Genomic DNA, 14366 nt, shown 5'->3' on the forward strand with positions numbered 1-14366 from the left:
ACTCAGGGTAAGGCCATGGACAAAGGTTGCCTTCTGGACCTGTCCATGGCATCTGCAGAGGTTTCTGGCTGCCCTCAAGCAATCTTTGCTTCACTCTCTGGAGGCTGGCACTGTGGCTCTGTGTGGGGACACACTAGTCCCACTTGGAGCACAGATGGGTGTTTGCTGTCTGTTTGAACTGACCAGTCCTTCTAGGCTTGAGTTGAGCCTGGGCTTGTCAGCACCCATCAAGAGTGTTACACAGCAGCTGCCCACAGCAGGGCAGATGACAGCAATGCCCCAGGCGAGTAAGGGACTGTCCATCTGCGCCAGGAGCACTGCTCTGCCCCTCTGATGGCGCTCCTGCCATCCACAGGGTCCAGCACTGCCCCACTGCTCAAAGCAAGGCGCTGTCACTGGGAAGTTATTAACATCTACTGTGTTCGGTGTCACCACCCAGCTACATACACCACACCAGTGTGGGTAATTTGAAAGATGGAAAAGTAGTATTTTGTGATAAGGCAGTGTTCACTTCATTCTCCAGAATTCTTTAATTCATAAAACTTTTCACCCTCCACCATCTGGGGACCACAAAGCAAAGAAGCAACTTATGCTTTCCTGTGGTTTAGTAGTAGATAACCTACAAACATGTCAAAATTAATTCTCACACAAAACTGCTTCACAAGAAAAAGACAAGCTAAACTGTGTTGGGGAAGGCAACAAGATAATAAGTAAAAATCTTAAAAAGTATTAAACATATTAAGGATGGTGAGGTCTTTTACAGAAAATAAGTGAAATTAATAGCCTTTGCTGCAGGTATTGCTGGTCTGGTGGAAACCCTTTTGCCCTGGTGTAGCTCCAGTTACTAGTCCTTTGAATCAAAGCTTACTCTGTTGTAATTACCAACTGTTAAAGATATGTATAGGAGTGATGCCTTTACTCTTGAACTAATAAAATAAAGAGATGAAAGATTTAAATGAGAATTTACTGAGTTCTTCCTCTGTGGCTGCTCAGCTTCTCACAAACACATTTCCTCAATGACAGGATCTGGTTCTTTACTTTAATGAATATACTTATGGCATTCCAGCTAAACCCACCAGCTTTCCAGTTTATCACCTTGAAAAAATGAAAATTGAAATACTTTGCTTATATTTATGAAAAGGCACATGACTCATCTGCACAATCAGCTTTCCTGAAGAAGGAGACATTTTAAATTCAGAGAGAAGGCACCAAATTGCTTTCAGAAATTTATCTGTAGACATTTTCATACTTATTATAAGTTGGAGTTTACTATGAACAGCTTCATCTTTTCTCTGCTCTCCGAGTGCATGAGGAGCCTTTTGTCTGCAATTTTCACAGAAGTAATTTGGGCTGATGGCTCTCAGTGCTTCCCAGAATCGCCCTCCAGTGCTGGGACCATATCTAGGAGTTGAGTAAGTTTTGACTGAGGCATGTATGTGCTCACAAAGGGCAATGATCTGGTGTGGAATAATCTGGTTTGCCAGATTATTCTTCTGTGGAAGAATAAGGTGGCTTTTAGTACAGTATTGCATCTAATATACACCTAGGACGGATATTATTTATAAATTCAAAACCAGTTCCACGCAAATCCAAGATATAGGCTGTTTTGTTGAAATGCAAACCTGAATGGCTGGTAAATCCTACTCTATAATTTTTCCTTTGTTATAGGATTTTTTTTTTTTCTCATTTGTATTTTACATCTTCTTGAGTCATTTATACAAATTCAATACAAAATAAGTAACAGTAAGCTTTTAACTTAAAACCTTGCCAGGTGCCATATTTTATTCTTTTCTTTTTATATGGATATTACCTATTCTTCTAACAGTTTAACTAGGCATTCCATTAAATCTCTGTAATGCAATTAATGTAGATGGAAACAAATTTTCCATGAACATGGAAATATCACGTTTAGAATATTTAGTATAAAACTGCCTGTAATTTGATGATAACATTGTTTACCTTCATTCAAACCTGTGATTATATCTTTATTCAGTAGTTTTTGTGGGTTTAAAAAGTTGAGTTCCTTTTCTCCTTTTCAGTTTGTTTTCAGAATTTGAAAAACGGAGATACAAAGGGAACTGTGGCAGCTGAATTCTCTTTCATGTGTGTCCAGTCCAGGTGAAGCCCAGCATAATGTACTGTAATATGTCTCTTCAATTCTCTGATACAATGACCTGTGCATCCTCTAAATCCCCCACAGAATGTGCAGACACAGACTGATTGAGGTGAGTATGGACTTAAGTATATATATTGTTCTTTGTAGCTCTGAGGAATTGGCACTTTTGCCAAATGTGAGATGATATGGATTGTAATCTATTGAGATATGAGTTCAGACTGGGCCCTGTTATACATTGTAAGAATAACTAAAGATTTGCCTGGAGTAAGTTTTGTGGTGGGTTTTTGTTAGTTTTATTTTCTTCCTCAAAACAAACAAACAAACAAAAAAAAAAACCAAAAAAAACAAAACACCTTTTTACAGTTTCTGATGTTGCAGTTCCACTAGCAACAGTAATCATGAAAGTACCTTTGTGGTAAGAGCCTCTTGGTGGAGGCTGGGGTGACATGATACTAGAAATCCCAGTCCCTTCCTCAGGAGGATGGATGCAACTGTAGAGAGAAACTGGTAAAAGGCCTGCACATGGGAACCATGCATTTTATACTTCCTGATGGTGCAGACTTAAAAAAAAAAAAAATTGTGTCAAAGAAGAATGAATATTGAGCATAGATGCTCCCAAATCATAGCTCATGGCTATTTCAACAAGATCACCTTTCCAGCATAATTGGATGAGAATATTTTATTTTCTTTTGCCCTAATAGGAAAAGAGTAGGGCAGCAGTTTATCTTATAGGTCTTGGTGACAAAGGAGTATTTTAAATGCTTGGTCTTTTGTTCTATAATGAATGAGAAATGAGAGGTTTAACACTAACAGGGAAGGTAGTCACAGCAATTAAACTGCATTTTTAATAATCCCCCAACCTTTCTGTTGGAATGAAAAACTTAATCCTGATCCTAAATTAATATGATTGTGTTGTGGATGTGTACTTCTCTCTGGCTCCCTATCTGGAGGACAGAACTCGCCTTGCTCCCCTTGTCTTGGCATTCCTAAGGTGCTCGTTGCTGTCCATACCTCTGGGCCAGCCTCTTTGTAAACTACCCTAGCTAGAAAACCTGGAAGATTTTTTTCTACTGCCACTTGTTTTCAGTAACACCATTTCTGGCGTCTCTGCTTCACTGGTCCCACGGCTCTTGGGCCGGGCTTGGCTCGGGAGAATCTCTCTCTGCTGGGAGAGCCCGGGGAAAACCCTCCAGTTCTCCCCAGGTGCCACAGGGAAGGGAGGCTGATGCACACCCTGCTCTTCTGCTTTCAATGCTGTAGTCATAGATACATAACCACAGGCAAATATATCAGCATCTTAAATGGCTAAATGAATAAAAAAAACTACCACAGCAATTCTGTGGGTCAATAAAAGAAAGGATAGATTTGAACGTGTGGCTCTTATCAAAGTTTTGGGACAGGAAAATTTGTCTAGGATTGCAAATGCTCCAAGATACTTTCATTTTTGAATAATATTCAGTAAAGTTAATTGGAATCTTCATGCATTTATGTTCTACTAAATTCAAGATTTTTATCTTAAATATAAAAACACAGCTTAAGACTTTAACATTTAGATTACTGGTTTTATTTTACAAAGTCAGAAAAAATAGATAGTTTTACATTAATTTCCCACTAACATATTTCACAGAAAACAAATTCTTATAATATTTTCAACTGCAGCTTTTCCAATTTTAATCTGCTTTAGTCAAGGTCATTCTGCGATCTGAATTTTTAGGCAAATTTTTTTTTTTTGCATTCAGCACTTAAAATGGAAATCTAGAACACTGACATCTTAGCTGTAACCCAGGAGAGATTACTTGTTGATGTTTGGGTTAATGGGAATAAAACATCCAGAATGTTTTACCCTAATTAGCTGGGTTTGTGCTAACACATGTGTGCTACAATGTTCTGAAATATCTTACCACAATTCTTAAATACATTTCAACAAATCTGTTTGAACTCTACATTTCTGCTGGAGGCAGAATAGTGCCTGTTGGTTTTATGTTTGATTCCGAACTTCTTGCAAGGGAGATGACAGATTCAGAGGGAAGTGTCCTTCATGCAAATACCATCTGCTCCAGGACCCAGCTTTGCAGAGGGTGGGAGAATTCTTTGCTAACACCCAGAAAGCAGAGGTGGAGAACCCAGTGCAGAAGGCTGAGGGGAAGAGCCAGCTCCCATAGCTGGACCTGTAAGAGCCCGTGTGCTCTCATGTTGGCATGCCAGGGTACCTTTGTCTTTGGGTGACATTCACTGGTTCCTTTAATAGCTGTTTCTCACGGACAATGAGTGGGTTTATTTTTATGCCCTTAGAACTTTTTTTTTTTAAGAGTTCAGGGGTTGTGATGTAATGCAGGATTTTAAGTATGTGTTTCATTCAGCGCTCAAAATTAAAACTACTCACATTGTATAATTCTCTTTCAGTCACAATCTTAGCCTTTTTGGAGGATAAAATTAATTCAAACAAAGTGGAGAAACCTGAGAGGGACCTGTTTTGCACAGCCATTGATGTCCTCAAGCTAGGTAGCTTGTATAGCTTCTTTTTCCTTATGTAGATATTTTGAAAGCATATTTTGTTTTCCTTCTGGCAGAATCCAGTTAGCAACCAGTGTATTTACAGTTTCAGCGTGTGAGAAACAAGGCTTACATCTATTAAATTTGTATCTCTCTTTACTCATGTGATTTCCTCATGAAATCTAATGAAAACATCCTTTAAATTTTTTTTGTAAGGATTGAAGTTTAATAGAGAGATACTGAATTTGGGTCTTCATGTAACAGAACTCAACACCTGGAGAGTAACATCACCAAATATTCCCAAAATTGTCAAATATAAGTGCAGCAAAAACTATCAGGATTCAATTGAACACAGTAGCACAGCATTGTCTAATACAATAAGAAGCCAGCTGGGAAAATACATGTCCAGTTTTTTTGGTATTTGGATATAGAAATGCAATGGTAAGAGCTGAGTTTCAAACGTTTTTCTCAGCTTAAGAAAAGGAATGATAAAACAGGGTTGAGAAATCTCCTGCTGACTTTCAAATGCAGGTGTACAGGGGAAATATATCTGCTTGACCAATGACCTTACCTTTCTATAGGCACTAAAAATTGATCCTGAGATATCAACACATATTCCCAAATTTGTCGAAAACAATTTCTGGAGCTTATATTTTACTCTTAAGGAGATATTAAAAATGAATGTTTCTAGCACTTCTGTAGCACTCAACCAGGGTGTTGTCAATGCCATCATTTCATGGCTTAGACCAGTCTTGTACGACTTGTCAATATTTCTGCTCCTTCACTAGAAGCAGTTGCAGCTATGGCAGGGATTAGGAAGGCTGGATACCGATGCTGGGTGACAGGTAGTCAAGTGTCAAAGCAGCCCATAGCCACCACTGACTTCCATCAAAAGAAGATTGATGCCAGGTTGTAGCTCTGTTTTCCAGCTACCAAGAGCTAGCATTCCTCAATTAGTGAGCAAATTGCAATCTGGTAGGAAAGAAAAGAATTCAAGCTAATGGATCCTTCTTTGTTATACTACTGCTGCGTCTCCACTTGTTTCCTGCTAAAACACATGCTTGAAAATTGCCAGCCAACAAATACGCACACGTCCTTAAAATCTGGAGCATGCTGTGAATAGAATAAAAATTCCTTCTGCTTCTTGTCCCAAAGCCCCCAAACATACAAACATTTTCTCCTCCTTCAGCAGCCTCTATTGGTACTTGTGAGGGGGAAAAAGTTTGCACAAAGTCAGTCCAAGGTTGCATGAACATAGATATTTAACCTAAACCCCAAGTGTAAGGCAAGCCAACCCAGATTCCAGCCAAGTGCTCCCTTTCCAAATCAAATGGCTCAGTAAGATTAGCAAGAGGAGTTACAAATACATCAAGGATGAAGAAGTGATTGAGGGACTATAATGTCAGTATATATAACTAGGAGAGGAAATCAAAAGCAATTATAAGATGTCTAGGATATTGCCATACTTCTTATAACATTTATTTAAGAGAATTCTAAAAGAGTAGTCAGCTGAAACATAATCATCCTTACTGTTCACCGTAGGCAAGGAAGTGAGGAGGACAGCTTTTAGACTCTGGTCTGGTACTTTTCCAGAGTCTAAAAGCTGTCCTTAGCTATATCTTCTGCAGCACTTTCAGAGGAGTGTGTTGACCAACAGAAGCCAGATGAAATAGTTTTGGGCTCCCTCAGTCACTTTAGACTCAGCAGATCAGCTGTGCGAAGCATTTACAAGCTTTCCTCCAACCTGTCAATAATAATTTATAAAAAAAGTTGTTGAAAATGTGAGCAAATAAATTATCGCACGTGACTAATTTATCCCAAGGCACCTGCTAACATGGTGATTTTTCCTCACCAACCATTGAGGACCTGAAGGCAACAGAGCTTTTGTTTCGTATAGGCACAGCAATTTTTTGAATCTGCTTTATTTCTGGATTTATTTTAGAGATTAGGGCTCCTGTTCCCATTGTCTTTTTGCTTGTAGGCATCTTGACTACCAATGCCAACAGCTGCTGCCAGAGCTGCTCTAGGAACACTTCCCAAGCAGGCTGTCCATTTGCAAAGCCAGAGGGGAGAGATAGACACTCATGGATGAGGAATGGGGTTTGAGGGTCTGACTGCACAGCGTGTAAACCCTTGCTGTGTGCAAGACACAGATGAGCTTTTTCCTGCAGAAGCCAAAGCTGGACCACAGGACCAGTTCAGGGCACACATCAGCAAATCAGGAAGTGGCAAAAGTGACCTTGAGGCTGGTCTCAAGAGATGTGCCCAGAAAACAGCAGCGAAGCAAATGTAGTCTTAATCTTGTGTGAAATTCAGCATACTGGATAAGTTACATGGTCCAAACTGGTTTGATCCAGAGATGGCTGAAACCATGGGCTGCTCAGGTTTTGGGAGGTTCTCTGTTGTTGGGACCGTTTGGGTATTTACAGAGGATTCTTTCAGGAGTTTGAAGTCCTCCAACAAACTGATGGACTTTTGGGCAGATTTCTGGCAAAATATACATGTGTAAGATAAATGTAACTCCTTTGGGACTCTGAACACTGCATATTACCGTGATCACTATTGTGGGCTGCATCTCTGCAACCTTGTCTGCAGGAATGCACTATTTTATTATCATATTGTTGTGCCTGGAAAACCTTAATAGGTTTTTTTTTCTCCCAAGGACTGTATCTAGCACCAGAAACTCATTTTACCACAGGGGAAGGGAACAGGTTAATTATTATACTCCCTGTGGTTAGTGAACTGATTTCATTGCATTTTTGGTTCCTAATATTGAAATCCAAGTAGTGCTCACATTTGTGGGAGCTCCCATAAAGACAAGGATACTTTATATATACATCCCACTAGATCCATTTTCCAAATTCAACTCCATGTCATTTCTATTTCTTTTGTAATGTTTTTACTTTGATTTTACTGTCTCTTTCTCTTGTACCTATACTACCACTTACAGTAAAGCTCAGTATTTGGACATACAAATTCTGATATGTAACGTATGTTAAAGACATATTTTGAATGAAAAAAAAGAGCTCAGATAATCATTTTAAGTTTCCTCCTGACATATATTCTCTTCTCATGACCCCAGCATCTAAGTCTTCATTAAGGCAACAATTTGAAATGTGCTATATATTTTTACTAGGTTTTCCTGATCATGAGGTAAAGGGAGCAAAATTGTACACCTTAGAAGTTAGTGAGCCTTTTCATTAGTAGCAATAAAGAAATTGCAACTCTCTAAATATACTTATGAAAAATACACATAAAAGTTTCTAGTGAAGTGGAGTGGTGTGACAAGGCACACATGATTATATAAGACAAGAATTGAAATTAGCAAAACTTGTTTAGAGCTTGGTGACCTCTGCAAAAATCCACCATTGCCATAAAACTCTCTAGCCTTGTTTGTTCCTAGGAAATAGGTGGTGTTGGGAAGGTGCCACAGAGGCAGTCTTCCTGAACAGCTCCCTTGTATCAGTCACCCAAAGCTCCTGCATGACTGGTCTGTTGATGACTGAATTGAGAATAGGCGAGATGAGATGCAAGTTACTGGTTTTACAAATGAAGAATGAAATTGGATGCATTTTGCCCACTTTGCAATCAGCCATTATGTATATGCTTAGATTGAAAAACTAATCTGGTAGTTTTCACATCCAATCATATTAATGAAGTAGCAGAATTACTTGTGTGATTCTGTACTACAGCCAATTTAGTAAATAGATATGAAGGAGAATAAAATACGTAAATTTTTATAATACTCTTATAATTCTGTAGGAATTAAACCAGTAAAAAATGTAGATTGAACTTTGTTTTAATTGGTTTATGTTTAAAGATTCTTTGATCAGCGATAACAGTAATATGTATTAACATGTTGCATTTTAAAGTGACGCTGCCTTTCATTAATCAAGTGTCTGTATGGTTGATTAATTTGAACAAGGTTTAAATTGCTATGAAAATTTATCATTCATAGCCATGATCTCCATTTACATATATGTTAATTATTGTAAATGTAATCTTTTTCTGAATCCTCTGGGCTGCATACTAAAAAGACACAGTGATCACAGGGAGTGACTACTTTTCTATTACAAAGTGAACTCTTACCAGTATTCAGTAAAGTCTGTTTCAGTTGTCAAAGATAGACTCAAAACATTAAAACATTTTATGCTAAAAGCAAGTTCAAATACTGTAGATGCTATTTCCTTTTCAAATTATTTCTTTATTCAATGGCTAGAACATTTAAGAAAATGAAACTAAGCACTACCAACCACTATAAAATTAAGTTCTGTCTCTATGGGCTTTTTTTCCTGGCCACTCTGAGAGTTTCTCATAGTAGCTACATTATTAATAATCATGAGAGTGGGGTTTTCCATATATCTTTTGAAAAGAGTGGCTTGAAGAAGTTACTAAGTCAAAAGAACTCTTTGTAGAACAATTAGAATGAGTTAAATTGCAAAAGACAGACATCACCAAGGTTTACAGTCTGTTAGCATGACATAGAAAAAAGTCTCTTCACCCTGGCTGTAAAATAGCTGTACCAGAGCTCCTCACACACACCACACTGATGCATAAACTCTTGGTGTGCTCTCTTCAAACTCTCCAGCTCAAGGAGATGAAAGTCATTTGTCTAAAACTTACTATATGTAACGTGGTCAAGAATTTCATCAAGGTTTAAAGAGAGAAGATGTTTCACAGAACATCTCCTGCAATATAACAGAGAGAAAATGCATTGGCAGGAAATGGATTTCAAATACAAAGCATAAGATATTTCTCTTTCAACAAACAACTGCTACAGCTTTTATTAAAAAATGCATATCAATAGAAACTAATTATTTTTCATTAAATTGCACTCTGAGTGTATTGCTATTAATTGCTTTTTTTGCATTCACAGAAACTGACATTTGCTGCTTTTTTTTTTTTTCTTTTTCACTTTTTCTTGAAACATCCAGGAAGATTTTATTCAGAAATTACTTAAAAATATCAGAATTGCAAGAAGACATGTGTTAGGGCCTCCAGACCCCGTTCCAGGAATTATTTCAGCATATGCTTATTTTCATCTTTGCTAAGACAGTATCTCTTCACTTACTTATCTTTAGTGTATGGCCTGGTTTCTTCTCGAGAGGGTGTTAAACTGTTCCTTACACTTTTTTTACTTGTTTCCAAAGTGGTTTTGTTATTTTTAATTTTTTTTAAATGAATCTTTTATTACATAGTTCAAAAAGGAACCACTCCTAGGTGCAAAATAAAAATCTCCTTTATTTACACTATTTTTTATAATTTTATGTTTAAATGGTTTGTATTTACATAATATATGCACTGCAGGACCAGCCTCATTTCTCAGTCACAATTTAATGCAATTAAAATGTCTGTGTGGAAACCTTTGCAAGCATAGCACCTTTGTACTACCTGACTGAGCAGTTTTAAAGATACTTAATTTGCAGTTTTTGGTTAGTTTGATAATGAAATATGTTTTTGTGTTTTAGGTCTCAAGTCTGGCTGAATAAGATTGATGTGAAAATCACGTCAATCTTTTGGCATAAGGATGCACACAGATTTTGGAGTGTTGCAGTCTGGAAGAAAGTATTCGTAAACACATATCTTTATATAGTGTTTTGACGTAGTGTTTTGCAAGATCTGAATGGTTTACTGAGTGCAGAAAAAGGTCACTTTTTTTTCCCCCTACAGTCAGGGTGGCTATCCTGTCACTGTATCTTTTGGCACAAATTATTTGAAATTCATGGTTATCTGAATTGCTTTTTTCTCCCACAAATCTGAAATATGCATGATATTCACAGTTTGAAGAGATTTTGGTGCTAATGGATGGAGCAGTGTATCTGCAATGGTACCCTGGATGTTGTTATACCAATAGGAGGTAAGCAGTTTGTGCAGACAGACACACACATATATATAGCAGCTGCTATATATAGGTCTGGGAAGAGGCATAAACTAGGGTTTGTTCACAGTACAGGAATAAGGATGCACACAAGGAAATGGTTTGGGCACAGAGGTAAAGCAAGCAAAGAATAGAGGATTACCTTTTTGTAAGGCAGGTTATCACATCTCACTGCTGTGGAATGTACAGAGGCCAAAAATTACAAGAGACTTAGAGAAAATTACATGAATTCATAGAAGAAAAGAAAAAAATGTCAGAAGTTGTTAGAAGTATTTGTGGCATTTTTAGTTTGGAAGTCTTTGAATGGTTGTTGGAAATGGTCGTTGGAAAGGGCTGTTGGTTGTTGGAAAGGGTTGTTGAATGGGGCTGGAAAGATATACCAGCTTGCTGAGTTATTGGCGTCTCTGCAAAATTGCTAATTTTGAATTTTTTATATATATTTACTAAATAAAGATTTTGGTTCATATTTATTTGTTTATGTCATTTCTGTTTAAATATGATATTTGGGAAATTTTATTCAAACCAAGATACATACCTCTTCCCAGAAAACAGATTATTTCAGCTGAAACTTTCTAAAATATGGGACTGAAATGTTAACAGGCTTGAGAAACTTCAGATCATTTGATAGAAGCCCAGTGAATTAAGAATAAATTTAAGTAGGGGCTTACAGTAAAGCACCAATTTTACTTGTAGTAATGTCTGACTCTCAGTTTTGCTGACGTTTATGTATGTTTGTGTGTGTCCGTATTTCAGAAGATACATTGTATGCTTTGGTTGATAAATGTGTAGTCAACTCACACGATATAAAAACACTCAGCATGTTTTAAACAGATGTACAGTAAAACCAAAATTTGAGTTATTTTTTTTGTGGAATAAGTCTGGGTTTTAGTTATTGACTTACATAGTTGAGCAAGTGATTCAAATTCAAAGCCTGTATATGATTATTTTTTATCCTGCAGACAGAATCTGATGGAAGTATCATAAGTGATTGCTGAGTTTAAGGTAAATGAGCCCAAACCATTTTTCTTATTTATGATAATTTGTGGACATCTGTTTAGAGCCTTATTAGTCTCGTAACAAGGGTGGGTACAATGCAAAAATGAGTATGCAGTTCAGCTGTACATGTATTCTGTCACAAAAATATTTCTCCAGCTAAAATACAGTCAACTTGAAATTTTCTGTATCTAATTGCATAGATTTGCTCTGGAGCAGCCCAATAACTTATTCCATACTGGGATCTGTGACAGAAGTTGCCATTTAAAGAGGGATTGGTATTTTGGAGGTGGACTTGTGAAAAACTGAGCCTTAACAAAAATGATGGTGACCCCATCAAATTTTTTGGCTTTCTCTGCTAGAGAAGGAGAAGTTACTGGAGGGAGGAAAGACATAAGTAATGTGAGGAATTAGGATGTCTGCAACATCCTTTGTAATGAAAAGAAGCAGGGAAGGTCACATGTGCTTCTACCAGAGAAAGGCAAGGTACAGGGAGTAAGACCAAGTTTTACATGCATTGCTGAATACATGGGAACGAAATGAAAGATGCAATTCATAAAAGGAATCTGCCAGACCTCATTGTAGCTTCAGTATAGAAGTGTTGGTGGGAGCTGGTGCCCACCTAATTGGTGGGTGTGACAGGTAATCCTGTGAACTAGAACATCTGAGGAAAATCAGATTATTTACAGGAGCAGGTTAAAATCTATGATATAGGGATGCATGACACTGCAGTTCCATGCCTGCTTTACACCCCTTCCAAAGCACTCCCTGTAGCTGTGTGCTTCACCTTTCCCTAGTGCCTGGCTACCATGAATGGAGCTGTGGGAGCAGAAGAGAGAGAGGGACAGTTGTGAAATCTGAGGGACCAGGAGACACTGGAGTAGCTGTAATGCACTCTATTTGTTGGAGAACAAGTATGGGAAGCAAGGAGGTACATTCATCTCCTGAACCTATTGGTTCTGCATCCCCTGAGGCCTTCAATGGACCCTTTGAATGTACTTATTGAAAAGTACTGTTTGAAACATTTACTGTGTTATAAGTGTATTCGTTCTAGTTTCCTCTTTTTAAAATATAATCTACTTTAGCTGACATAAGAATTTTGGCCTTGTTTTTAAATAGAAATGTAATAAACCTAAGTAATCTGTTTACATCTATCTTTATGAAATGGGGAAAAAAAGAAAAAAAGTCCATCATCTGTGTTCTGGATAATCCATGTAACATTGAAAGATATATTACCTTCAAGACCATTTCTTTCACTTAATAGAAAAGGATGCTGTTTCCTGTGAGTTAATCTGAATAAACTTCTCCATTGTTTCTCTCAGTTAATGATCACTTCCAACATTCTCTTGACCAATTTGTGTTTCCAAAGAGAAAATTCAAAAATACTTAGCAATAGAAGTCAGCTGAAGGATTACCTATTTCACTCCTCTAAAGTCTAATATCTCCTTTTGAAGGGTAATAGTCTCAGATTTCTAATACAACCTAAGAATTGGATTGCTTTGGCCTTCTACCAGACTCTGAAAGAGTTATCATCTGAGCCGAGAGCACCCATGCTGCTGCCATGCTCTGCCCTGTTGAGTCTGGCTGCGGGAGGGGGGCGGTTCTGCCAGGCTGAGCAGCTGCAAAATCGGACCCTCACGAGAGAGATCGTTCTGGTAGGCAGCCAGGAAGAGCAAATATCGGGAGCTGTGTTTCTGCAGCTACAGACCCCCAGTCGCACGCTGGATGTGCTGTGCTGCTCGGCGCCTGTGAGCCCCTGCGCTCCCGTCCCTGCAGCATCTCCTGCGCCCTGCCCGCACACAGCAATGCTGCGGCCAGAGCACAGCAGGGGCAGGCATGCATGAACACCAAAACAAAGCCGGTTTGGGCTAGCTTTAGGCCAGATCACTTTGAGACTATCCTTTCGATAAGGACTTGGAAGCTTTCAGGTTTTTATTCAGATTATTTGCATTTACAGGCAATAATGAGAGAATTAGTTTTGTCTTCTGCTGGTATTTCATTTTTTCCCATACACTCACAATTTGCCAAGAAGATTCCTTTCCTCCCAAATAATAATAAAATCTCAGTACATTGTTCAACCCTATTTTACATATTTTTTCTCTTCTAGGACATCTGTACTCTACATACTTTTGCAATCTCCCCTCACCCTTTTCTTCTCAGCTGCTCCATGTTTTTATTTCTCTCAGGAGGGGTTAATTCTTTACAGCTGCGTCCTGCTTGCCAGGAGTCTCACATGTGCAAATTATTAATCTTTTCTATTGCTACAGTAACTCCCAAGGCTTTAAACACCCCCTACCTAAAACTGGCCCTTTTCCAAAAAACTTTTCATATTCCCTCACTGAAAGATAATTTGGTCCCCTGCAGGGTTTGCACTGTTATTTAGCACAATTGCCTAAGTAAGTTCCTTATTTCCACATAATAATTTACAAATTGGAATTGAATTAAAAAATTTAAACCCCAGACTACTAAATTTCTCTAGTTGTTGTATAATTGGTTTGTTAGTTTGTTTGGGTTTTGGGGTGTTGTTTTTAGAAAATGACATTGTTTTATTCTGTTTTGCTTTTAACCTTCAGTTTTAAATTATGTGTGTAGTTTAGTGATTGTAATGATAATGATGTGATATGCAATTTGTAATGTCAACTGATGTAGCTATGCTTCCTTTCCATGAAACACAGGATCTGATTCTTGAATATGGAATGACTTAACTGACTAAGTCCAGAATGTTCTAAATTTTTATTTAATAGGAGGTCTAGTTATTAACATCTGTTTAGCACACTTATGTTTTCAATTTGTGATATTAACTCGATGCAGTTGCTCCATGGTTTATATCAGCAGTCAGATAGGGAGATGTAAGTGCACATATTGTGTGATTCTCACCAGATACAG

Source organism: Catharus ustulatus, chromosome 7 (genome assembly GCF_009819885.2).
Source record: "Catharus ustulatus isolate bCatUst1 chromosome 7, bCatUst1.pri.v2, whole genome shotgun sequence".
NCBI classification, from domain to species: domain Eukaryota; kingdom Metazoa; phylum Chordata; class Aves; order Passeriformes; family Turdidae; genus Catharus; species Catharus ustulatus.